The sequence below is a fragment of the Meles meles genome, chromosome 9 (genome assembly GCF_922984935.1).
Source record: "Meles meles chromosome 9, mMelMel3.1 paternal haplotype, whole genome shotgun sequence".
In the NCBI taxonomy this organism is placed as follows: Eukaryota; Metazoa; Chordata; class Mammalia; order Carnivora; family Mustelidae; genus Meles; species Meles meles.
In genome coordinates, this window is record NC_060074.1 from 62,005,605 (window position 1) to 62,032,386 (window position 26,782).

General features: G+C 36.9%; 1 protein-coding gene across 1 annotated transcript in view; it reads right to left on the reverse strand.

Moving 5' to 3' along the window:
- The window catches only part of GRB14 (growth factor receptor bound protein 14), a 117,548-nt gene that overhangs the window by 73,713 nt on the left and 17,053 nt on the right, over positions 1-26,782 (reverse strand). The window lies entirely within an intron of this gene.

Consider the following 26,782-nt stretch of genomic DNA (forward strand, 5'->3'; position numbering starts at 1 on the left):
CTAACTTTCATGCTCTCTCAGTATTTAAGAGAACCAAACTTACTTACTGAAAGGAAAAAAAAATCCCCACATTTGAATTATAAAGCAGATGCCAGTTTAGTGGGAAAGAGATCACTATAACTAAGTGAGAAAGTTTGAAAACAAAAGGGTGGGTGGTGAGAAGAGGGTAAAAAGGAGGGAAGGACAGTGGAAAAAGGACAGAGAAGCAGACAGGGAGGAAAGGAAGAAAAGATGCAATGGTCAAATCAGTAAGACTGAATTCAGGGCAGAAGAGCAATAAACAAGCAATGAAGAAAACTTTATAATGCTGAGTGATATAAATCACAATAAAAATGTGTTGACTATGAATATCTAGGTGTCATATAATGTGCAATGCACATATTATAGAAGATATAAGAAAAATCAGATAGAAACATTATTAACCAACTCGCTCAAACCATGCAGAACAAGGAGTTTTTGTTTTGTTTTGTTTTTTTAAGTAGGCTCCACACCCAACATGGGCTTTGAACTCATGACCCTGAGACCAAGAATCGCAGGCTCAGCCAACTGAACCAGCCAGGAACCCCAAAGAAGAAGCAGACTAAAAAATACCTATAAATATAAAAAATATATATAGGCTAATATGATTAATAAAATATTTAACTGCTATATATTGAATTCTCGGGTTATATCAGAAATTATAAGTTCTCTTTAAGTAAGTGATTTAAACAATAAAAATCTGGTCATGTTCTAGGTCACAGATAAAACTGTCCAAAATTCTAATACTAGAAAGAGTACAAACAACAGTGTCTGATCACAATACAACAAAATGAAAATTACTACTAACTCTGGGGTTAGGAAGCCTCTAAAAATTTTAAGACTCTGCACATAACTCTTCCAACAAAGAAAAAAACAGGAGTTGAAATTGCAGACTATGTAATAGTAATAATGAATATAATGAAAACACTATAAATCACATCTTATACTGCTTAAACAGTTCTCATATTATAATTCACCACCTTAAGCAACATATCTATTAATAAATAAGAATGGAAACAAATTCGTTAGCATCCAAAAATTAGAAAATATCATGAAATTAAACCTGAAGAAAGCAGAAGGAATAAACTAACAAAGACAGAAGTAGAAATTAAAACTTGGAAAAAAACAAAATGGTAGAACTGATAAATAATATCTGTTCTCTGGGGACAAAAAAAAATAGATAGTTGGGGAAACAAATCTAGGAGATAATAAAACAAAGTACCAATACACAAAAGAAAAAATAATACCAAAGAAATGAAGAAACAATTAAAAGAATATTAAGAAACTACTTTCTCCAATTTTATGCAAATAAAACATAGATGAAATGATTTATTCTTTAGGACAATATAATTATAAATAGTGAATCCAAAAAAAAAAAAAAAAAAACCAGAAAATTCAAAGACAGCAATTACCATAGAAGAAAATTGTCAAGGAGCTACCACCCAAAAAGGTGGGCCAGTTCCAGATAGCTCTTTCACAGATAAATTCTGTGTAACCTTTCATGAACAGATCATTTCTGTGCTATTAACTATTGCAGAGTAAAGAAAATGTGCAATCGTAGCTAAGAAAGTTAGAAGAACAAGATCAGTGAGGAGTATCTTTCCATACATGATACACTTAATGTAAATCTACAGTCACCCACTTTTTTTAAAAAAGTACTGAAACATCCATGTGTATGCAAAAGTTGACACTAAAAAGCAATGGAGAAAGGAAGAGACAATCAAAATACACTGACTGTACCCATCTGAGTAAACTAAGGATACAGATTCTTTACCTAACATCATATACTTAAATGGACTCTAAAATTTTAACATTAAAGAGAAATTTCTAAAAATTAACTAATTTATAAACGTGTTGGAAGAAATAACCCAAAAAAATGGTTTAACAATTTTGTGGTGGGAAAATCCTTACTAAGTAAGCCCTATAAGCCATAAACAAAATCAACACATTTAACTCATATATATTTGTAATGTCTTATAAAAGACATTACATAGTAATGTATAAAAGTATAAAAGACTCCTACATAAAACTCAAGTGCAAGGCACAGATTGAGAGTAAGAGAGGATGAATATACAGAATATATAAAGAGTCCCTAAAAGTCAAGAGAAAAAAAAAAAATACCCTCTCCTCAAAATGAACAAGGGCAGAAATGAGCATATAATTCATAAACACATAAACATATTATACCATGGAATATAAAAACTTGGAAAGATATTCCTAGTAATAAGTGAGACATGCATTAAAATAAGGCATTTTTTTCAGAATTAGACAAAAATTTAAGATGGATAATGTCAAGTGCTGGCACCAGTGTTAGAAAAAGAGTGATACTCTCAAGTACTGATGAAAGTAGAACAAAAGGCAACAAACTTTATGGAAGGAAATTCAGCAGCATCTATAAAAACCTTAAGAAGCCAGAGGTGCCTACATGGCTCAGCCAGTTAGGCATCTGCCTCTGGCTCAGATCATGATCCCAGAGTCCTGGGATCAAGGCCTGCACCAAGCCCTGCACCCAGCCCCTCACTAAGCTCTGAAGTGGGCTCCCTGCTCAGCAGGGAGTCTGCTTCTCCTGCTCCCTCTGCCCTTCCTCCTATTCATGCTCTCTCTTGTGTGCTCTCTCTCTCAAATAAATAAAATCTCAAAAAAAAAAAAAAAAAGTTCTTAAGAAGCCACACCCTTTGAAGTAACTACTCCTTTCCTTATTCTCTACCAAAAAAATAGCATCAATATTTATGAAGGCATCTGGAGAAATGTTCACTACATTACTGTTTACCAGAAAAAAAATTAGAACTGACATACTGAAAATGGTTGCATAATTAAAATATATCACATTCAAACTATGGAATACTAGGTAACACTTGATAGCATTAAGGTATGGATTAACAAAAAAGATTGCTGTTGAAATTTTTAAATTACAGAATGGAACTTAGTATCACCCCATTTGTGTACAAACAAAGAAAATACTTGTACTTTTATATATGCACATTAAGTGTAGGTAAGTGCATTGAAAAAGACGTATAAAAATTCATACCAAAATTTTAACCATCTAATCTTGAGAGGAAAGTGAAATCGAGGAGAGAGATGATCATGAACTGGTTATTTTCAATGTATTTATTTTTATAATTTTTATTAGTTACTATTCTGTAAAATTAAAATATAAAAAGCTGTAAGACTACTCACTAAAGGGCAAGTACTTAATAAAAGTAGTGTGCTATGAGCTCTGACTGCCCAAATATTGACACTGTCTCCTTAAGAACCTTTACTGTAGTCTTCACTTTTGAGCAGTTCTCTCTGATATTGACATTTAATTCGTTTTATGATATATTACCCATTTCTGTAAAATATATTGTTTTAAGAAGTACACACCACTTACACAATCAGCAAATATTAGAACCGTCTACGAAGCCATCTTGTATAACTTAGTACCCGGGAATTCTTTCTAAACTCCTTTGGCCAGATGATCATTCAGCACACCTTGGAAACCTCCAACTACAGAAAAATAATAAGCACTGTGTGTTGGTATCTTTGTATCTCTGTGCCCACTGGGTTATTAACTATTAGCTAAATGAAGGAGTGCTCTAGTTTTTAGGGGGTACTTTCTTCTGGTAAAGATCTCCTGTCTGTGCCCTCTGCCCTCAAATAAGTAAAAGAAAAAAAGTGTGATTTTAAAGAGAGAATCGTGAATAGCAGCTATAAAATATATTTTCACTACCAGACATACATACCACCTCTATCTGGAGCATGTTCTACCTTCCATCTTTCTAATTAAATTAGAAACTGTTCCCTTCTGTCTTCTAAAGACCATCATTTTGTCTCCTGTAGTGTGCTGAGTAATGCTCCTTACCATCACCAAAAAACTCCACGTCTAATCTCTGGGAGCTGTGTGTATGTTATCTCATACAGTAAAAGTTTTGCAGATATGGTTAAGTTAAAGATCTTGATTGAGGGAAGATTATCCTAAGTTATCCAGGTGGCCCCAAAGTATTCATAAGGGTACTTACAAGAGGGGGCAGGAGGGTCAGAATCAGGGAAGGATATGTACCGGTGGAAGCAGAAAGTGAGAGATAAAAATGCAGAAGCAGGGGTCAGAACGAGGCAGGACCAAGAGCCAAGGAAAGCAGGTGTCCTCTACACACTAGAAAAGGCAAGAAAATGGAGCCCTCATAAAAAATAAGGCCCTGCTGACACCTAGGCGTCAGATTTCTGAAATTGTAAGAGAATAAATATGTGGGGTTTTTTGTTTTGTTTTGTTTTTTAAAGATTTTATTTATTATTTATATGACAGACAGAGATACAAGTAGGCAGAGAGGCAGGAAGAGAGAGGAAGGGAAGCAGGCTCCCCACTGAGCACAGAGCGCAAAGCAAGGCTCGAATCCCAGGACCCCAAGATCATGACCCAAACCAAAAACAGAGGCTTTAACACACTGAGCCACACAAGCACCCCAATATGTGCCATTTTAAACTACTAAATTTGTTGTAATGTCACAGCAACAATAGGAAAGTAATCTATCCCTCTTTCTCTCCCACCTTCTTAGGAGCCTTACTTTATATTCTCCTTTCTCTTCCAGTATTTAAGCTTTTCTCAACCAAATTCCTCAAATTGGCTTTTAAGCATACTGAAGCCCCTGGATCTGAAAACAAAGAATGCTGAAGTTTCTCTCCACCTAAAACATCTATCTTTTCTTTTAGCAACAAACTTCTCCAGAACTAATCTAAGGGCTCTACTCTAAAGGTCTTAATCCACCCAATGATCCCCTTGATGCTAAGGAACATTCCATTTACACATCAGTATCATGTGGACAGTTTTGGCTCACCTCTCCCTGTTGATTCTACTTTGGCCAGCTTATTCAAACCAAAGATTTCAATTACCACACTATAGGTAGATACTCACTAACTTACATCTCTTGCTCAGATATCTCTGTGAAGCAGTATACCCCTATATTTAATTGGCTGTGTGATATCCCCAGTTGAATGACTCAAATGCACCCTGAACTCAAAAAAATCCAAATCAAACTCATGATGTCACTGTCTACCACCCAAACCTGGTCCTCTTCCAGTGTTTTCTTTGGCTCAGTGAATGGTATCACCATCCATCCAGGCGCATAAGCCAGAAATTTCATAGTAATTCTGACATGCCCCACTTTTCAGATCCTATATCCAATTTTTCACTAAGTCCTGCTAATTTTACTTTCTAAATATCTTCAAAATCAATCTATTTATTTTTTATCTCTTATAACACACTCTAGGAATGAAGTGGAAGCTTCTGATCTCCATGACCACTCACCTCTCCTTCCCTATGGTCACTGGAATAGTTAATAGGAGAATACAAAATTTTCAATGCTTATAGAAAGTTTGTCCCTCCTTACAGTTTCACCATGATTATCTATCTGAATCCCTCAAAATTAATCTCTTTAGGTCCTTTCCCTGTTCATGTCAGTCACTCCAGGCCCAGAACCCCTAGATCATCCATTCTCGAGTCCCATATTCTCTGCTTAGGATTTGCACATCACCTACTCTCACCTCATCACCCACATTTCCCCAACTACTGAAATCCTTTACTATGCCTCTGGATCTCCCAGTCAATCATGAACAAAATCCCACAAAATTCAACCACTTCTCTCAACTTCTCCTTCCTTTTAACTGAACCCTGATTATCAATGAAGATCACTATTCCATACTTAATAGCCCTAGACCCACAGGTGGGCATAAGTCTTCTTGTTCCTCATTGCTCTTTTTTAGACAGATCTCCCTTCTTCTTTTCTAAATTTGCCTACCATTGAATCTTTTATCATTAAACTATACCACCCACTATTCCTCCTCATAGCAGTTATCTTTGGTCATCTGAGCTACTCTCATGAATGCCTTAAGATTATCCATCATATCAGAGAACAACAGAGTGAATATCTTCGGGGAGAATGTGACTTCATCTAGAATTGCTTCAATTCACAATGTCCAACAGTTGATAAGATCCACTGGCATCTGAAGTAACAGAGGTAGGGTGGGGTAGGAGGGAAATAGACCATGGAAAAAATCTAGATATTGAAGTGAGCAGATATGGACTTCGATATAATTGCAACAACTGTGTTCAAGAACATAGAAGACAAATGCAGAATTCATAAAAGAGCTCAAATCCATTAAAATGAATGAAATAGATATTTTAAAACATTTTAAACATTATTTTGAAGCATGGATATTTTAAAAATATTATTGAAAGGACAAAAATGGAATTAAAAACTCAAAATGGCCTTAATAGCAGGCAGGGTATAGCCAAAAAGATTAGTGAACTGGACTATCTCGGTGAAAACATTCAGACAGACCTAAGAAGAGCAGAGTAGAAGAGAAAGAAGAACATATGTATATGTAAGATATGCACAAGGCGAGGAAAAGAAATGTCATCATGGCAGCTGAGAAAGAACCAGAAAAATAATATTTGAAGAACTTTCTTCGCTTAGTCAAGACACTCCGAAACTGAGGAAAGCCATCAAGTCAAAGAATTAAGAAGCACTATGCATGTTAAGCAGATAAATATCTGAAAACAATAGTTATGCTCAAGAAAAGATAAGGGAAAATCTTAAAAGCAGCCTGGGACGGGGGTGGGGGGGGTGGTGAGGGGGACAGACTCTTTGAAAATCCAATGACAAGACTAGCAGTTAATTTCTTAACAAAAATGGTAAGAGTCAGAAGACAATGAAAAGACATCTATGAAATGTTAATAGAAAATAATGGCAGAAGTTAATATGCAGTAAAAATACCTTTCAAAATAAAGACATTTCTGGGCAAAGAAAATCAGAGATAATTTGTGACTGGCAGAACAGCATTAAAATAAATATTAAAGGGAATTTTTCAGGCAAAAAGAAATTGATTCCAGATTTTTTTTTAATTTCAGAATATAAGAAAGAGGAATGGAAAAAGGAAATATATTGGTAATTTAAAATAATTTTGAATGAACATATCCATGAAATATCTTATGAAATTTAAAATATGTGTATGATTAAAATATAAGATGACATTCACACAAACGATGAAAGGACAATAATAGAACTAAGTGATCTGAGTTGTGGTGACAGGATCCCTTGGGTAAAGTCAAAGAACCATGTTATAAAGTCAAGGACAGTAATAAGGAATAGTAAAATAGTATAAAACTGTAAGATAATAGAGTGAAATAGCTAAATGATTTAAAAATACTTGATTAGTCCAAAAGAAGACAGAAAAGGAAAAATAAGTAACACAAAATAGGTGGGAAAAAGAGTGAAAAGGTATACAATAAACGATTTGCAGTTATAAAACACTGTAATCATTTTTACATTGAAGTTGAAATAATTTCTTCATGGATTTTCTAATCATAAAAACATTCTAGGTAAGTTTAATGAAGTAGTTTTTCTTATTTTAGGGTGTCTCCTTTACTGGTGCTGAAAATCATACTTGTTTTGTCTTCCTGTGAATCTAACAAAATTAGTAGACCTCATTTGCACTTTGGCATTAAATCAAATTCTGTGTTAACATCCAGAGTTTAGAATGGATTATATTTAACTCAGTTTATAAACTACAAAAGGTTTAACCCAAATTCAGTTTCCATCATCTTTTTATTTTAAATAAGAAATTTTTATTTGGCCCAATAAGAAGTTTTATTCTATCTTTGTGATTGTGACACAGATACGCTCTGCAATGAAATGAAATAATATTTAAGAGACCAACACTAATACTAATATTGTGATGTCAGGTTTAAAATTAATCCTTGTTTTCTTAGAGAATTTGTATCTACTCAAAAGCTTTGTTGAAAGAGTGAAACCAGGGGTGCCTGGGTGGCTCACTGGGTTAAGCCTCTGCGTTCGGCTCAGGTCATGGTCTCAGGGTCCTGGGATCGAGCACTGCATTGGGCTCTCTGCTCAGCAGGGAGCCTGCTTCTCCCCCCCCCCCCGTCCCCCACCCCCCGCTTGCTTCTCTGCCTACTTGCAATCTCTGTCTGTCAAATAAATAAATAAAATCTTTAAAAAAGAAAAGAAAGAGGGGCGCCTGGGTGGCTCAGTGGGTTAAGCCGCTGCCTTCGGCTCAGGTCATAATCCCAGGGTCCTGGGATAGAGCCCCATGTCGGACTCTCTGCTCAGCAGGGAGCCTGCTTCCCTTCCTCTCTCTCTCTGCCTGCCTCTCTGCCTACTTGTGATCTCTGTCAAATAAATAAAATCTTTAAAAAAAAAAAGAAAAGAAAGAAAGAGTGAAACCACCTCTACTTACTAGATGTGATGCTGCCTGATTCATGAATTGTTTAATAAAGCCATTTAGATCTTCAATCAGTTAATCAACAATGAAAGGTGAAACCACAGACGACTACATCTTTGGGTTATATTGAGATAACCTGTATCTGAACTTTCTTAATGATGGTGTGAACTGAAGTAAGGCACTTAACTTCCCATGCTCAGTCTCCTTACAGTGATAGTACATGGAAATAATATGAATTATACATATTAGCTGCTAGTATCATTTAGATGTTGTTAATATTATTGGTATTATGTTAGAAGACCTGAGTTTTCATCCCTTGTCTTCTGCCAACTCAGAGCATCTATCCTTATCTGCAAAATGCATTTTTAAAAATGGACTTTAAGTATTTTTCCATTTATAAGGGGGAAAAACATTAAAACAAACTTGAAAACACTCACTTCCTGAAAGAAACAAAAAGATTTGTCTTTTTAGACAAAGAGAGATGACAAGGATTAAATACCTACAATTTAAAAGTTCTTTTCAGGAGACTTAAGTATTTTTCTCTTATCATTACTGCAAAAATACAAAGGAATACATTGTCTTGCCACAAATCAATGTCACCCTGATGACTGAAGACACAAAATTAAAGCTGCTCTTCTCCCAAATATAAATCATGCCTCACAAACTGCCATATAATGTCTTGCCTGTTCCTCTTCCTCATACTTATCAAGAAACTGCTAATACCTTTATAAAAGCTACACATTTCCTTATAGGGAAAACTACAACTTAAAGAATACGATATTCTGCTATCTTCAATTTCAACAGTGGGAAAGAAGCAGAAGAGAAAAGGCATTTTGAAAGAGACCTAACTCTCCGCAGATTTATTACCCTTGATCCCAAGTAACAAGTCAGTTTCTTCTCAAGCCATTCCCACAGGCAAAAGAAGTTCGATGGTATAAGAAATTTCATTAAAATGCACAATATTTTCAGTCACAGCTGTGTTATATTTGACCTTCATTTTTCTTCATAGAAACTCTTTAAATACAGGACTAAACGCTAAGTATGTCCGAAATACATGACGGTATTCCTGTTCCATTAGCAAAGTGCTTCCAGCTGTTGATAAACATCAAAAAAGTGGTCATACAGATAATATAAAAACTTCTAATTCAGATAGTTAACCGAACACAATTTGATCATCAGTCAGCTCCACTAAGATAAACAAAGCCCTCCACATTGACTTGGCTGCATGTAGAACGTGACGGGTGCGCCAGGACAGCAACGTCTCCCCATTCGCTCACTCATCCAACCATACTTACGGAGTCAAACTACGAATGAAGCACTGTTAGAGCTTCGCAGATCACAGGTGAGTATGAAATAGCCCCCCAGCCCCCCCAAAATCAGCGCAGTGTGTCAGGAATGCACGAATCCCGTGCGCCGGGCCATACAGAGAAACAGAGTTACAGAGGTTGGAGGAAGCTTGTAAAGGGAGGAGGCTGTGGAGGTGGACCGTTAAGAGAAGGACTTCGCTGGAATGAACAGGTGGCAGGGAGAAACCCACTCAACATGGGCTAGATCTGGGAAACAGAGAAATAAATTTTGATTAGACTGAAGACAGAGAGAATAGCAGGATATGCGATTGGAAAGTTTCCCTGGAACCACTCTTTCGGACAACTTGAATATTAAGTGTCAGAGTCTGACGTTAATTTTATAGGCAATAGAATCCAGTGAAGGTTTTTAAGGAGTGTGACATGACCAGAGCTGTTCTTTTGGGAAGACTTATCTGGCGGCCATTCATCAGATGAACTCATACGGAAACACTGCAGGTCCCCTGTTTTGCTTCTACAGACTTCTACCTTCTAACAGACTCTAAGTGTCGCCTTGTATTTAACATTCTAGCTCCCATTCCCATATATACTTTGACTCTTCTCTTTGTGCTGACCTTTGTCTTTGCCATATAACATGTGCTACAGTATTCAAAGAAACCTTCAGAAATGAGCCAGTGCTACCTTGAGGAAGACCAGAGTCATGTTCAATAACCTTCATGCTAAAAACAGCCCAGACATCACTTTTAGAGCCAGAAGTCTATATTTAGATTCAAGTGCCTTGATCAAAACGATAAGCTTAGGGGAGCAAGCCATCTGAAGGAGAAAGAATAATTACCATATTGGGTACGGGCCTTCTGGGGATTATAATTTCCACTTTATAATAATGCAACTGATGATCAAAGATGTTAGAGGTTAACTCACTCAAAACCACAAGGCTGACATAATGCTTGGCAAAATTTGGACCCAGAAGGGGAAAACAGAAGAGAGAAAATAATGAAACACATAATGTTCTCTTAGCTGAATAAAAGACTGTAGGCTTGAGATTAAATGAGCCTACGAAGTACAGAGCCAAACAGTGTATTTTTTATGAGAATTTTTAACATATTTTAGTGACATATCATAATCCCAACAGTAAAAGAAAAACTGCAAAGCTTCCAGAGAGAAGATTAAAAAATAATAATAAACAAATCAAAACAAAAAGCCTTACAAATAAACAGGAATCAGTTGAGCAACAAGCTTTTTATCTTCAAAACTAGATGCTGAGTGACAGTGGATTAATATCTTTCAAGCTCTGAGAGCAAAATTATTTTGAACCTAGAGTGCTATATCTGGCCAAATTATTTCAAAAGACTGAGGGTTAAGGGAAGACATCCTTAAAAACAGAGCCTCCTTATCTAGTTAATTATCGGTAAACACCTTTTCTGTGTCAGGCATGATGCTGGGTACTCGTTCTCTCAGGTGCGCTACTCAGTTAAAGACAGTTTTCTCCATTAAAAAAAAAAAAAGTTGTCTTTTAGTGTTAAAAAAAAAAAATCCATTTACTGGAACACTGTATTCCCCAAACATGCTAACTCCAATATTTTTACAGATGAGCTATTTTTAATACTGGAATTGACACAATAATGTAATGTTGTTTATATTACCAACTCTCATGCCACAGATGAACAGAAAACTTTGCTGACAATAAAAGAAAGGAATGAACGAGGGAGGGAGTCTGTTGGACAGTCAATGAGTTGAAAATCTAATAAATACTTCGAGGCAAAAATCTTGACTCATTTTTATTTTCCTTAATTCAAAGTCTGCTAACCTTACTGACCAGAAACTGACATTTGGAATGATCTTCCAAAGTAAATTTTCATTCGAGATATCTGAACCATTATAAAGAAAACTGACCCTGACATAAAAATTCTCTCACAGAAGTGAAAGCACGGCATCAGCGGGGAGTGGCGTGGAACCACTGTAGATAGCATCAGAAGGAGGTGAGTGCTCCAACGGTCTTCCCCAATGCTGTGTTTGTCACAGCTACTTCTGAGAGAAACATCCAGTTCCAAAGACAGTCCCAGCATTTGTGTGGGGCTTCCCTCCTCCTCATTCTGATGCTCCCACCTTAGAACCACAGTGGTTACCAGAATATTTCTTCAGCAAAATGAGATGGTCAGCTTCTCCTCAATTGCGAACAGATAAATCTGCTTCCAAACGTCACCAATTCTCTACCAGTAAGATGAGTTAAACCTAGAGCCACTTAAAAAAAAAAATATTATGCCACGTGGAAAAATGTTTTTGTTATTTAAATGATCCATTTACTGGTTTTATAAAGACAAGAAAACGACTGACAACGCCCAGCCAAGGGCAGGCAAGAAATGCAGAAATGTTGCCAGCCTACCTCATCTTAACAGCAGCATCCTTATGTTCTCTCATTAGACTCTCCTGAGCAGATTGAGTATGACTACTGAATTAAATAAAGGCCAAAGAATTTTTCTACTCAAATCAACAGACCATCTGGTCTGCTATGCTGTTTCTGCCAGTGGTCACAGCAGAAACTTTGAGAAAGCAAATGTGGACATCATTACAGAGCTTTATGTAGGTGGAGAGAGAACAATATTCTTCACTGTGATTGTGGGAGAATATGCATTTTCTGACCACACATTCAAATATTGATGAGGAGTGACTATGTGATAATGACACAGGTTTAACAAAGACACCAGAATATACAGATGCAGCAAATGGCAGAGAGTCTTCCGAAGTGATTGTCTCAGAAGTTATTTAGGTAAATCTCATCATGTGGAGCTTCAGCCCCAACTGTTTACAACCAACCTGTGTTTTTATTTGCAGCCACATTTATCCATTTGACAGTTTATTAACAAATGAGAGACCACTATTTTCTGGCATAAATGGGAGGAGTTGCAAGCTATTTTAGGTAACATGGTTCTAAAGTCAAACCAGGAGTTTTGAATATTCAGCGTACTACAGGAAAGCGGTTTTGAGAAAAAGATGGTTTCTGTTTAAACCTCTCAGACACCTTTATTAAAATTCCCAATTCAGAGAAATCACTCCAAAAATTTCTTTAGGGTAGCATTCATTTAAAGGTACGTATCAGTTGCATGACAAAACTGACGGGGTAGAAGCACACTCTTTGCTGAATGAACACTTCATAGTACATAGGAGTCTTTCCTGGACCCAATGCGTACATTTACAGACATTTTACAGGAGCTGGAATACAAGACCGTACTCAAGTGCTATTTATAATGATTTGTGGTTATTGCTGTTGTTGCTTTCATGAAACTATCTTACTAGGATGTATTTAGTTCAAATTATAGCTATAATAATACCTTGCCCTTGGAAAAAATACTATCCCAGTTAAAATGTTCTACTTTGCAGTTCCACAGAAAATGTCACAGAAAGTTTTCAGACATCCCATATCCTTATTTGAATAATGTTCCTGTCCACAAGTGATTTTATATTCTTCCTAGGGAACACCAGCATGTTCAAGTCCAGCAAAAAGCTCAGAGACTCATTAACTTCAGAGATTTCCTAGTGGGCATGTCATTGTCTAGAACTGGCTTGAAACAACTTTTCACTCTTTCTTAAAATCAGATAGTCACAAGGAATTAAGATCAGTCACCAATGGGAATGCGTAAAAGATAGTTATCAATGCCCCAAGAACAAGTTTAGTTGTTCCAAAACTATCGAGCGGTAATACCACCACTAAAAACAATGTTACCTCCCAGTGAACTGAATGTGACTGAACTTTTTCAGATCTATCAGTTCTGGAATAAAATAAATAAATTGCATGACCTTAAACCACACTCAAAGGAAGCTAAATCCAATAGTTAGGGGAGGGGGGCGAGGAAACTATTATTGAGATCATAAACTGGCGCAAATGACATTTAACTTATGCTCTATACACAGCACATAGCACCTTGTTGAAGGCCCGCATAGCGTGGAATGAAGACTAAACACATGTCTTTTACAGCAGTTTCATCTGAACATATGGCTGAAACTACTTTCTGCTTTAGAGAAGTAGTTTCACTTTTTAAAAATTTCACAAACAAGACATTATCATCTTCATCACTATATGAAAAGAAAATATTAACTCCATTATTTGCTATTAAAAGTGCTCTAAACTCGCAGCTGCCCTGGTTCTATTCTAATGCACATTTGCAAAACTGACCCTTGATTTATTAGGTGAAGAGCTCCACGGTGTATGTAATAACATAGCGATACTTGGCTGTACTCCTATTACCAATTATGCAGTTTTCAACCTAGTGAAATTATTTGGCCTAATGAATTTCTATCAGCCCTAAGGAATTGCTTTCAGTTCTAATATTAAGCTGATCGGAAATAATACATAGACATTTCTGTGTATTTAATTGAGAATTCCTCTCAAACCCAGTGGTTAACGAGATAAATTGGCACTTAAAAATACTCTTCCCACTAGTCTTCTGTGTAGAATGTGGGCTTTCTAAGACTAGAGATGGAGAAAGAGTGCGCAGGGAGACCATCCTGGCATTCGCATCTCAAAGAGGTGCCTTCGACCCCAGGAAGTAAAAGGTTTTGACTGAAGAATTGCTGAGAGTATCTATAGAGTGACAGACTTGGAAAGCTTCAGGACTAAAATAAACAAACAAACAAACAACAACAACAAAAAAATATATATATATATGAATGAATGAATGGGGCACCTGGGTAGCCCCAGTCAGTTAAGTGTCTGACTCTTGATTTCGGTGCAGATCATGATCTCAGGGTTATGAGATCTGCTCTGCTTAAGACTTTCTCTCTTCCTCTACCTCTACCCCCTCCCCACCCACCAAAATAATAAATAAATAAATAAATAAAATAGAATAATTATTGTCCCCCACACACCCAACAGCAATAATAACCACAAGCAGGGCTTTGGGCCCAGGGTATCTTAACAGTACTTCTTCAATAAAATTCTTCAATAAAAGAAGTTAAGAGAAAAGGCTATTCTACCCAGGTCCAACTGGTTCTTGTAACACCCATCCTGTGATTTTGTTAATTTTCAGAGAATCTGGATATATATGAAGGTCTAGTACCCTCTGATCTTCCCTGTTATTGGTCTGAAGGGCAGAGGTTTTCAAAGGCCTCAGGGCACTTTAATTCCCTATTATTCCTCACTAATCCTCAGAAACTACTTCTTGATCCCACTGCTTTCTCCAAAGCAGTATCTATTATTCTGGGCCACTGGGCTACATGCTTGATAAGCTTGGCCCAGAGCCTCTGTTTCATAGGCTACTGATCTCAGTGAGGCCTTTGGGACCCAATGCTGAACAAGCCAGCTCTCACTTGGAGGTCCTGCCTCGTGGGCACCGCCAACCTGGGATCCAAGCAGGTGGCTGGCAGCAGCTGCTAGGCACACTGTGCTCATTGAACCTTTCATCTTCACAGTCTGGCACTCATGTACATAGCAACCTGCTAACAATCTGAGAAATTAAAGAGGGGACCTGCATGCAGTGACATTGTAGAAAGATTAGAAAACATGAGTTCTATTCTTGCTTCTCTTCCACTTGATAAAGAATTATGGCCCAGTGCTGGCAAGTAATTTAATTCCCTTGGGTCTCGGTCTCTACATTTGTAAAGCAAGAAAACAAATAATTAATAGGAACCCTTACTGCTAAAAGTTTATAATTTTAGATCAATGTACAGTATTTGATCAAAAATTTAAGATTATGTTCAGATGCATTAAAAAGTAAGAAAGGGGGCGCCTGGGTGGCTCAGTGGGTTAAAGCCTCTGCCTTCGGCTCAGGTCATGATCTCAGGGTCCTGGGATCGAGCCCCGCGTCGGGCTCTCTGCTCTGTGGGGAGCCTGCTTCCTCCTCTCTCTCTCTGCCTGCCCCTCTGCCTACTTGTGATCTCTGTCTGTCAAATAAATAAATAAAATCTTAAAAAAAAAAAAAAAGTAAGAAAGAGATGAGGTACTCAAGATATTAGCAAGAGCTATTTCTAAGCAATGGGATTGTGCTTTTAGTTTTTGTTCAGTGGTTTTATCTCCATCTTTTATTTGTCCATAATTTCTAGTTTTCCATATTTATTTTTTTAAAGAATATTTTTTAAGACTTTATTTATTTATGCAAGAGAGAGGGAGCCAGAGCAGTGGGAGGGGCAGAGGGAGAGGGAGAACCAGACTCCCTGCTAAGCAGGGCCAGTGGGCTCCTGAGGGTTTAACCGACTGAGACATCCAGACACCCCATAGTTTTCCATAATATTTAATAGTTCATTTAAACACATTATTTAAATGTAAGAATTTATTCAAAATTTAAAATATAAAATAAAATTGTATTATTTTCCAATTAAAAATATAAGATCACTCAGGTAGCACTCTTCTAAATCACTGAACTTTTTTGTATTATTTTTTGTTTTAGTAGAGCTTTCTTATTTACATATCCAAAAAGCCTGATGGAACTATTTATTCAACATCATTTTTTTAAAAATATTTTTATTTACTTATTTGACAGACAGAGATCATAAGTAGGCAGAGAGGCAGGCAGAGAGAGAGAGGAGAAGCAGGCTCCCCGCTGAGCAGAGAGCCCGATGTGGGGCTCGAGCCCAGGACCCTGGGACCATGACCTGAGCCGAAGGCAGAGGCTCAACCCGCTGAGCCACCCAGGTGCCCCGATTTATTCAACATCATTAACTCAAGTCCAACCAGCAAAGTCTTTGTATAATTGTTTTTGTAGTATGTAGTTATAGATGCTTGGAAAATTATGCCCTTGAGGGCCTCATCCTCGTGCTGAATCCCTGAATACATATTCATTGCTGAATGTACATAGATAAGGCAAAAGTCACAGAAACCTTTTAATAGTCTCAAGTCTATCAAAACTTTTCCAGATGTGTACAGAGATGTATACTCTTTCGGAAGTGACAGAACTTTCTGAAACAAACTTTGCTAGTTACTACAGATCTTTGGGAAGGCATATGGTAAGACTAACTCTCTTCTCTACTTACTTTGTAAGGGCTTTGTATGTGATTCAGCACTGTGCTCTATGACCTTTCTTTTTTCCATCTGTGGAAACAGTCCTCAGTTTATGAAAGTTGTTATAAATTCCTACCTCTCTTTTTCACTTTCAGCATCATGCTGCTTCTCTCATAGCATCTCAACTCTGTCTCCACATTCCTCCTTGATCTGTTATTTTCCAGTTATTTGCATTTCCTGATGATAAGTCTTCAGTTTCATACAAGTGTCATTGCAACTGTGCAACAACCAATCCTAAGTCATAAATTGATACAAATCACTTTTTGTTTTATAGTAGTCTGTTCCTTTAAAGTACTTTTATGTACTTTAAACATTTAAGCCAAGAGAAACAATTAAGCCAAGAAGCAAAGTAAAAAGGACATATGTGTGTATACATACATATACACAACTATGTATAACTACATATCCAACTATATATAGTTATTAATATTTACATAAGTGAATACAGGGCAATACATAAAAGATGTTGATAAAAGTGGATCACTATAGGCATTGGGGGAGACATCATGAGCCAATGGATTCAAGAATGGGAGCAAGACTTCTCAATGAATAATTTTAATGTATTTTTATATTGTGAACTACAAGTTATATCTTCTCAAGAGAATAAGATTACAAATTAAGGGGCGCCTAGGTGGCTCAGTTGGTTATGCATCTGCCTTCGGTTCAGGTCATGATCCCAGGGTCCTGAGACTGAGTCCTGCATCGGGCTCCCTGCTCAGCAGAGAGCCTGCTTCCCCCTCTTCCTGCTACTCCCCCTGCTTGTGCCCTTTCTCTCTCGACAAATAAATCAATAAAACATTATTTAAATATTATAATTAAATGAATAAATGGACTAATAAATGCATTTCCAATGTATTTAAAGTTTCAAGACTATAGATAATGCATATTTTCTTCCTTTTCAATCCCCCCAAACAAGAATAACAAACACAAACACTAAGGCCATCTGCAAAGAGACCAGGAAGCAAATTTAACCATGAACTTTAATATATGAAAACATAAAATGGTTGGAAGAGGGGTAGATGACCTAGGAGAATGCAAGGAGTCAAACCTGAGGGCAGAAACAATGATAAGCAATCCAATATGTCCAGCAAATCCTGAAATACTCAGAAATTAGAAATATAAGCCATGTACAGTGGAGGTGTTATTAGATATTTAAATAAACAAAATAAAAAGGTCATGGCCTGTAAGTCTGCATAAACGGCCTTTACAATCCCGAGTCCTCCCTCCAAGATATGGAGAGGAGACAGCAGGCAAGGTCAATGCTGTCAGAAGACAGATCACTGAATGCCTCAAAGCAACAGTAAAGAGTGTATGCTCTATTTCGTGAGTAGAGGACAGTCATCCAAGAATTAACATAGAAGAATGTCATGCTTGGATTTAGGCTTTTAGAAAGACTGCTCTAGCACTAACACAACAAGAAAAAAAGGGTATGACCTGGGAGATCAGCTGATGGCATTTAGAGACGACTACAATAGTACAGAATAAGATCATGAGTCTAAGAAGAATAAGCTGAGTAGAAAATTCAAACAAAAGCTGTATTCCATATTCGATACCCACATATAAACCTCCAACTGGCAGTGTACTGTAGGTACACTACTCCAAACACAATTACAAATAATTTTTTCCCATACATGCGTGGTTAAACTGTAATAAAAGGACACAATAAGGGCACCTGGGTGGCTCAGTGGGTTAAGCCTCTGCCTTCGGCTCGGGTCGTGATCCCAGGGTACTGGGATGGAGCCCCACATCGAGCTCTCTGCTCAGCGGGGAGCCTGCTTCCCCCTCTCTCTCTGCCTGCCTCTCTGCCTACTTGTGATCTCTGACTGTCAAATAAATAAAAAAATTTTTTTTTATATTTTATTTATTTAACAGAGAGAAATCACAACTAGGCAGAGAGGCAGGCAGAGAGAGAGGAGGAAGCAGGCTCCCCACGGAGCAGAGAGCCCGATGTGGGGCTCGATCCCAGGACCCTGGGATCACGACCCGAGCCGAAGGCAGCGGCTTAGCCCACTGAGCCACCCAGGTGCCCCAAATAAATAAAATTTAAAAAAAAGAAGGACACAATAACACTTACAATAAAATCTGTAACATTAATAAGTTTTAGTAAAGCAAATAGCATTGTCTCATCTTTCGAAACATTCAATTTCTAATGAATTCATGCCCCAACGGAAGTCTGAAGAATCCTAAGCCCAAATATAAAGAATGTAATTAATATCTCTCAAATGAATAAACACCAGCTTTCTTTAAGGTGGGGGGGGAGAAAGAAAAAGGAGGACTGAGAATTAGCCAAGATCCTTAATAAAAAGTTTCCTTGCACATTATTCTAAGTTTCTCTTAAAATTACTATTTGGAATTCTCTCATTGCATATTTTCCTTCTTGATTACTTGAGGAATTATTTAAAGTACATTTGGTCTAAGAAGATAAAAATAGCAAACAGTTTAGAATGGTTAGAGCAAAAAACTGATAAATACACAAAGATAACATTTGGTGGAATAATATGTTCTTCAAGTTGGGACTTTTTGGCATCTTATTTTTACACTTTCAAATCAGGCTCAAGGAAACATAAAACACAAAAATTACCTTGAACCTTCCAGCACAATTCATGTCTTATCCTGAGGAAAGCTGGAACTCTCACAGTGCAAATTATTCTGCTTGAGTAAAGAACTAGAGGTCACTCATCATCAAAAACACTGCTGAAAAAGAAATGTTTCCTAGATCTAGCCTTTAATCCTCAAAATACACTCCAAACCTTCATTTACTTAATCTTACTAAGGAACAGAAGTAATGTCAGGCATTTCCCTTATTATTAATGAGTTAACTACACCACATCTATGGCTTTATACAGTTGCACTATTTGATGGTATCATAACAAGAAAGCCAAACACTATTGCCAGAACACATCAGAGAAAGTGAAAAATACAGGTAAAGACAAAGCCAAAAGCAAAATTCAATGCTAAAATATCACATATTTGTATTAAACACACAGGCTAGAAATGCAGACAGCATGCATACATTCACAGATTTTTAAAATAATCTTCATCAATGCATTTCACCCTCTTTCATAGCACTGATACATAATCATAGAGAGAAGTCATAACTGATATTCAATTTTTTATTCATTTACACAATAAATATTGCTAAGTATTTCAAAATACTAATGAAAAGGGATTATAGAGAAAAATTACCTGCAGTCCCTCCTACCAAGGGTTTACAATCTGGAAGCACCCATAACTTACGTAAGCAGTAAAGGTGTCACTCACTTCCCCTGAATATAAAAATAAACTTAAGAATTTAATTCACTATACTAACAATTGCCAAGGCATAGAAGAACATAGGTTGATTTAATAAGACAATGGGTAGAGAGGAAGGATAGTTGGGTGGGTGTAGATGGATAGAAAGAAGAAAGGACAAAAGGAAGGAAGAAGAAAGGAAGGAAGGGAGGGAGGGAGTAAGGGAGGAAAGAGTAGGAAAGAGATGACAAGAGAAGAAAAAGGAAAAGTAAAGAAAATTAAATAAAAGAAAATTAAATAGGGGCACCTGGGTAGCTCAGTTTGTTGAGCATCTGACTCTTGGTTTTGGCTTGGGTCACGGTCTCAGGGTCATGGGATCGAGCACAATGTCAGACTCTGCACAGAGCATGCAGCCTGTTTGAGATTCTCTCTCTCCCTCTCCCTCTCTACCCCACCTCCCACCCCACCTCGTGTGAATGTGTGCTCTCTCTCTCTCTAAAAAAAAAAGAAAGAAAAAAGAAAGGAAGAAAGAAAATTAGAGAAAAATCAGTTTTATCTTTAGAAATAGGTATATATAGAAAAATAAAAGATGTCATTTTGCTGTCTAGTGAGTTTAAGAATTAATACCTTGAAAGGAGGAAGCTATTGGGAAGGATGAAAATGAAAACAAATACATACCAATCTCTAGGATACCTGGAAAAAAGAGGGGAGGGAAAACTACAAGCAGCTGACCTCAACTAAGAAATTTAACCAACAATAAGTCCTGAACCACACTCTCTTTCTTCTCATCACCAAGCAGAGAACAATCTCCAACTGCAGGAGGCCCCAGAACCTTCTCTCCTTCATCCATAGTCATAAGGAGATAAGTGCCACTAGCAGATGCTAAGAGCAAGGTAATTGCTCACTCCCACTGCTCATAGAAAGAGTAGAACCCAGTTCTACTGCCAAAGACAAATAAAGGGTGTGGTTGGACTAGTGGGTACATAGATACCAAGCTGGTATTTAGAAAGCATTTTCCCATAGAAAACTGATAAATAAGGTGATTATTTAAACATTAGACACATTATATATTAAAATAAATTTTTAAAATCATTGATCCTATGGAAAAATGCATTCGAAGTGTCTGAAGTTACCAATGAATTTTTGAATTACAAATTGCATGAATGTTGAAATTGCCTGTATAGGAAGTGAGCATTCATCATTTGTGTGCATGTTTATTTTTCTAGTGTTATTTAATGTATTTGAATATTAAGTAAAACATACACTTATACTGGAATGTATCTTTTTATTATAGGAGCTAAATAATAAAAAATAGTTGGGCTGAGCATTTCTGGAACAAATACTATTTTGGGGTCAGGTTCTTTTTGTGTTTGCAAAAATTCTTTCTGTCATGATAGTAGTTCTTTAGATGACCTCAAGGCTGTAGCTATAGGTCTTTACTTACCAGTTCTGAAGTACGAAATTAATGGTCTTATAGAGTCCCCCAGAGTCAAGAGCAACAAAGATTAGAATACTGGCTGTAACCATAACTGTCTGTCTGGATGACCCTGAAGTGAAAATGTCACTTCTTCTCTCTGGAATGCAGTCTTTCCCTACAATGGGGAATGGTTAAATAAGATATTCGCCAAGGTTCCTTCCAGTTGCCACCATCTATTCTCTCAGGAGCTCTGCCTTTGTTCTGGTTATCCTATTGCTGCATCACGAATTGCCCCAAAACACCTTGACTTAAAACAGCAATGCTTTTATTGTCTCTCATGCTCTTGTGGATCAGGAGGGCAGATTAGCTAAGTAATTCTTCAGTTCTACATGGCGTCAAGGTATTCAGCTGGTGGACGGATAAGTCTGGAGGATCCAAGATTGCCTCACTCTTATGTCTAGCATCTTGGCAGGGACGGCTAAATGGATGGGCTTAACTGAAACTACTGGTCAGAGAGACTCCACGTGGACTCTCCGGTGGTCTCAAAAAGTCATACAAGGCTCACATAAGAAAGCTCGGATTTCCCAAGACAGCATTCCAGGAAACAGGAAATGGAAGCTTCCAGTCCATTAAAGCCTTGGACCAGGAACTGTCCCAGTGTCACCTCCATTATATTATAAGTCAAAGAGTTTATCCCTCCAAGGTTCTGAAGGACAAGAGAGGAATGTGAGGCATAGCAAAGAATCTACACCCATCTTTAATCCATCATAGCCTCTATCTAGGAATTGATACCAGCGGTGACACTCCTTATTTTGTCCAATGTTTCACAGTAGAAACTCTAGAGATAAAAAAGAACAGTCTCTGCCTTCAAAAAACAGGTCACAATTTGACACAAGTAAAGGCAGAGGAGGCATTCCATTTCTGCTTAACCTAATTCAAGTTGATTTATTTTATTGTTACTCGTAGACCATTAATTGGTAAAAGCAAGTATGGAAAAATGCCATATAAAAAAGAACACCAAATTATAAACAAAAGCATAAGTAAAACTAGAATTTCATCCTCTTTTATAGCCATGTAATATATATGTATATTTGTGTGTATGTATATATATACATCTATATATATATACATACACACAAATATATATATATATATCTCACATCTTCTTTTTCTATCCATGTGTCACTAATAGTAATATGTGCACAAAGTCTGGAAAGAAAAACAAAAAAAAAATGTTCTAGGGATATGGGACTCATTTCCAATTTTTAATGATATAATATGGACTGAATGACATATATCTTCAATTCTCAGGCAAAATATTACAGAACTTTATTCAACAAACAATCTGCAGGAGACATCTGTCAATTCTAGTTTTACCATCAACTAAATCTTTAGCATATCAGACTCTTAATTCTTACAACTAAAAATAAAAACCCAACCTATAAGAGAAACTATCTAGAGCCACTGTTCATATCATAGTATGAAAGTGTGAAAAGAAGCCAGAATTATTTAAATACATAATATTTTTCTACAAATAATTAACTTATAAAAACTTCCAATCATATGGTCCCTTCTAAAACAGATCGCTTGTCTCAACAAATGATACTTCTCTAATAGTCTAAATGAAAATAAATTAACAATGCAATCTAGAATAGTGCATATAAAACAATCAGGTTATGGGTTCTTTGGGTCATCTAAAGCATGCCCCCTCTGCTGTCTGTATTTGGAACTAACCACAGACAAAAACATATTTCAAGAGCGCCCCCGAGTGTGGTCTACTTCAACAACCACTTTTGCACTCATAGCCCTGACAATTCCCATTGCCATGGAGGTTCTTCATGAAACAACAAATAAACCTTTTTAAATTTTTTTTTTTTTTTTAGTATAGTTGACATACAATGTTGCATTCGTCTCAGGTGATAACATAGTGACTCAAAATCTTTATACATAAATCTATGCATGGCACACTCTTTTCCTCTGGCAACCATTTGTTCTGTGCTTATAGTTCTGATTCTGCTTTTTGTTTGTTTATTCATTTGTTTTGTTTTTTAGATACTACATATGAGTAAAATCGCATGGTAATTGTCTTTCGCAGTCTGACTTATTTCACTCAGATTAATACCCTCTAGGTCTATCCATGTGTCACTAATAGTAAGATTTCATCCTCTTTTATAGTCATGTAATATATATATATATACACACACACACACACACACACATATATATATATATCTCACATCTTCTTCTATCCATGTGTCACTAATAGTAAGATTTCATCCTCTTTTATAGCCATGTAATATCTATATATATAGATGTAGATATAGATATAGATCTCACATCTTCTTTTTCTGTTCATCTATTGATCGACATTCAGGTTACTTCCATATCTCAGCTATCATAAATAATGTTACAATAAACATAGAGGGCTTATATCTTTTCAAATTAGAAATACTCAATTTTTAAAATTCACTCAAATTATAATTCAAGCAAAAGCTAAATCCAGACCCAATCCAGACCTACAGAAACAGACTCCCCAGGGATGAGGCTCAGGAACCTGCACTTAAAACAAAGATTTCTAGGTGTGTGTCATGCCCACTGAAGTCTGAGAACTGCCACCTAAAGCACTTTATATCTATTAAAAAAAAAAAAAAACCTTTTCTAAGGTTAAAGGGTAATCATATTGCTATGTGAGGGATTAGTAACTTCTTTTTATTAAATGGAATTTAATTCAATCTCTAAATACCTGAATAATTTTTTAAATCCCATACTTTATAAACCAGTAATCTCTGCACTGGTATTTATAGCCTTGCATTGACTCTGATGATGTGTGTCCGACTTGGTAAGGGTGAGTGTGTAGTGGCAGGACAGGTCTGCTTCCCTATCTCTGCAGATGACCTGGGTTCTGTCCAAGGCGGGTAAGAAGATTTGAGAAAATATTTTCCTCTCTACTTCATCTACTTTGTCCAATTGTTCTCTAGGCCACAGGCAGGGATTTTACTAACTTAAATCTCAATTAAATCCGAGGCAAGTGTCTGTCAATGAAAATTAATTTAACACCCAGAGTACAGCTGAACTCTTTCGGTCAGAATACATCCTGATTTGAGAATCATCCAGTTTCCCTGGTAGTTTCAAAAAAATCATTCAAAATCCTACAAATTAAAAAATAATAATAAGGATTTCTGACATTTCCTGAAACAATAATAAAAGGGAATTCTGATATTTCCTGAAAGCAATATACCAATACCACAAGAAAAACACTGGAGGTAAAGGAAGACCAGAATATATTAAAGTTGGGTTTCTCATGCAGTTGAAAAGACAACTCCTTACTATTCTCACAGACCATGTTTCATTGCACAGAATCTCTCATCATTGAAAACACAAAGGAGGGGTGCCTGGGTGGCTCAGTGGGTTAAAGCCTCTGCCTTCGGCTCAGGTCATGATCCCAGGGTTCTGGGATGGAACCCCGCATCGGGCTCTCTGCTCAGCAGGGAGCCTGCTTCCCCCTCTCTCTGCCTGCCTCTCTGCCTACTTGTGATCTCTGTCTGTCAAATAAATAAACAAATAAATCTTTAAAAGAAAGAAAGAAAACACAAAGGAGGTATTTTATATGCAGTTTTAAAACAGAATGCTACCCATCAATTTTGTGTTAGGTACTCAAGAGCTAGAACTGAAATCTGAAAATCTGGGTTCAAGCCCCAGCTCTGTCATGCAATACAGTATGATTTAACTCTTATCTTTGACTCTACCTCTTTCCGTCTATAAAACTGAATAAAACTAACTCATATACTGACAACAGCCATCCATTAAAAGGATAAAGATTATAACATGCTTGAAAGCACCTTGCAGATTGTATCCTTACTCATATAAAGGAAAGATATAGGCACCCTTAGAAACCAGAGTAAGAGAAAAGAAATCCGGCTGCTTTACCAGCGCAGACCTCCACAATCCACAATACAGTCTGCCTAGTTTTGATGAAACGCTTTTCTCTAAGAAGGAAAAAACGATTTTTATATTTAAATTGTTTGTGATTACTATAATTTTATATAAAAATCTAGAAATAAGCTAATCAACTCCAAGCTGGTGTTGACTAAAAGGAACCGTTGGAATAATCTAAAATTGGTTCTGTTCCATCAGGCACATTGGTTATGCCACATAAGAATAATATCTCAGCGGGAAACCTGGGTGCCTAAGCGTCTGCCTTTGGCTCAGGTCATGATCCCAAGGTCCTGGGATCAAGTCCCACGGTGGGCTCCCTGTTCAGCAGGGAGTCTGCTTGTCCCTCTGCCTCCTGCCCCCACTGTTTATGTTCTCTCTTTCTCTCTCTCTGACAAATAAATAAATAAAATCTTAAAAAAGAAAAAAAAAAGGGTGATGTCTCAGTAATGTCCACTTCTAGAAATATACCCTTTACTACTACTCATAGTATGGGCCTGGTCTATTAAAAACATTCTTTTTTTGTATTCAAACTGTTTTAGAAAGTCAAAAAAAAAAAAAAAAAGGAAAGAAGGGAGGAAGGAAGAATGGGTAAATAAGAGTCTGTAAATTTTATTGATATAGAGCAGTCTCTGTTTAGATCCTGCCTCTGTCGCTTCCCAACTACATAATTTTGAAAAAAAAAATACAATATTTATTTTTTTTAAAGATTTTATTTATTTATTTGACAGAGAGAGAGAGATCACAAGTAGGCAGAGAGAGACGGGGAAGCAGGTCCCCCGCTGAGCAGAGAGTCTGACGCGGGGCTCAATCCCAGGACCCCGAGATCATGACCCAAGCCCAAGGCAGAGGCCCAACCCACCGAGCCACCTAGGCGCCCCCCAAAATAGAATATTTCTTAAACCTAAATGTCCTCCACTTTAAAATGGATGTGATGGTAGTGTCTACCTCATTGATGTCTTGGGAAAAGGGGATGTTATAAAACTTATATTCTTAGCATAGTACCTGGTGCATTGTAAGAACTGAATAACCATTACTGATAATAGTAACAGTTGCTAAGATATTACTATTTATGTAAGTCTCTACACCAACAGGTCAGTGGAGTATCTAGAACTGAAGACATCTTGATATCTGAAGAATAACTAGAAATGCCTCATAATGCTGCTGATAGACAAGATGGAATAAGACCAGTATGATAATGTAATTACACAGTTGACCCTTGAATGATGCAGTGTTAGGGATACCAACACCCCAAACAGTTTAAAATCCATATATGACTTTTGACTCCTCAAAAACTTAATTACTAGTAGCCTACTGTTAACCAGAGGATTAACATTAACATTAATAATCAATGAACATTGATAGTAACATTAATAGTCAATGAACACTTATTTTAGATGTTACATGTATTATGTACTATATTATCACAATAAAGTAAGCTAGAGAAAAGAAAATATTATTAAGAGAATCATTATGGGGGCGCCTGGGTGGCTCAGTGACCTGCCTTTGGCTCGGGTCATGGTCTCAGGGTCCTGGGATCGAGCCCCGCATCGGGCTCTCTGCTCCGCAGGGAGCCTTGCTGCTCTACTTGTGATCTCTCTCTCTCTCTGTGTCAAATAAATAAATAAAATATTTTAAAAAAGAAAAAGAAAGAAAATCATTATGTCAGAGAAA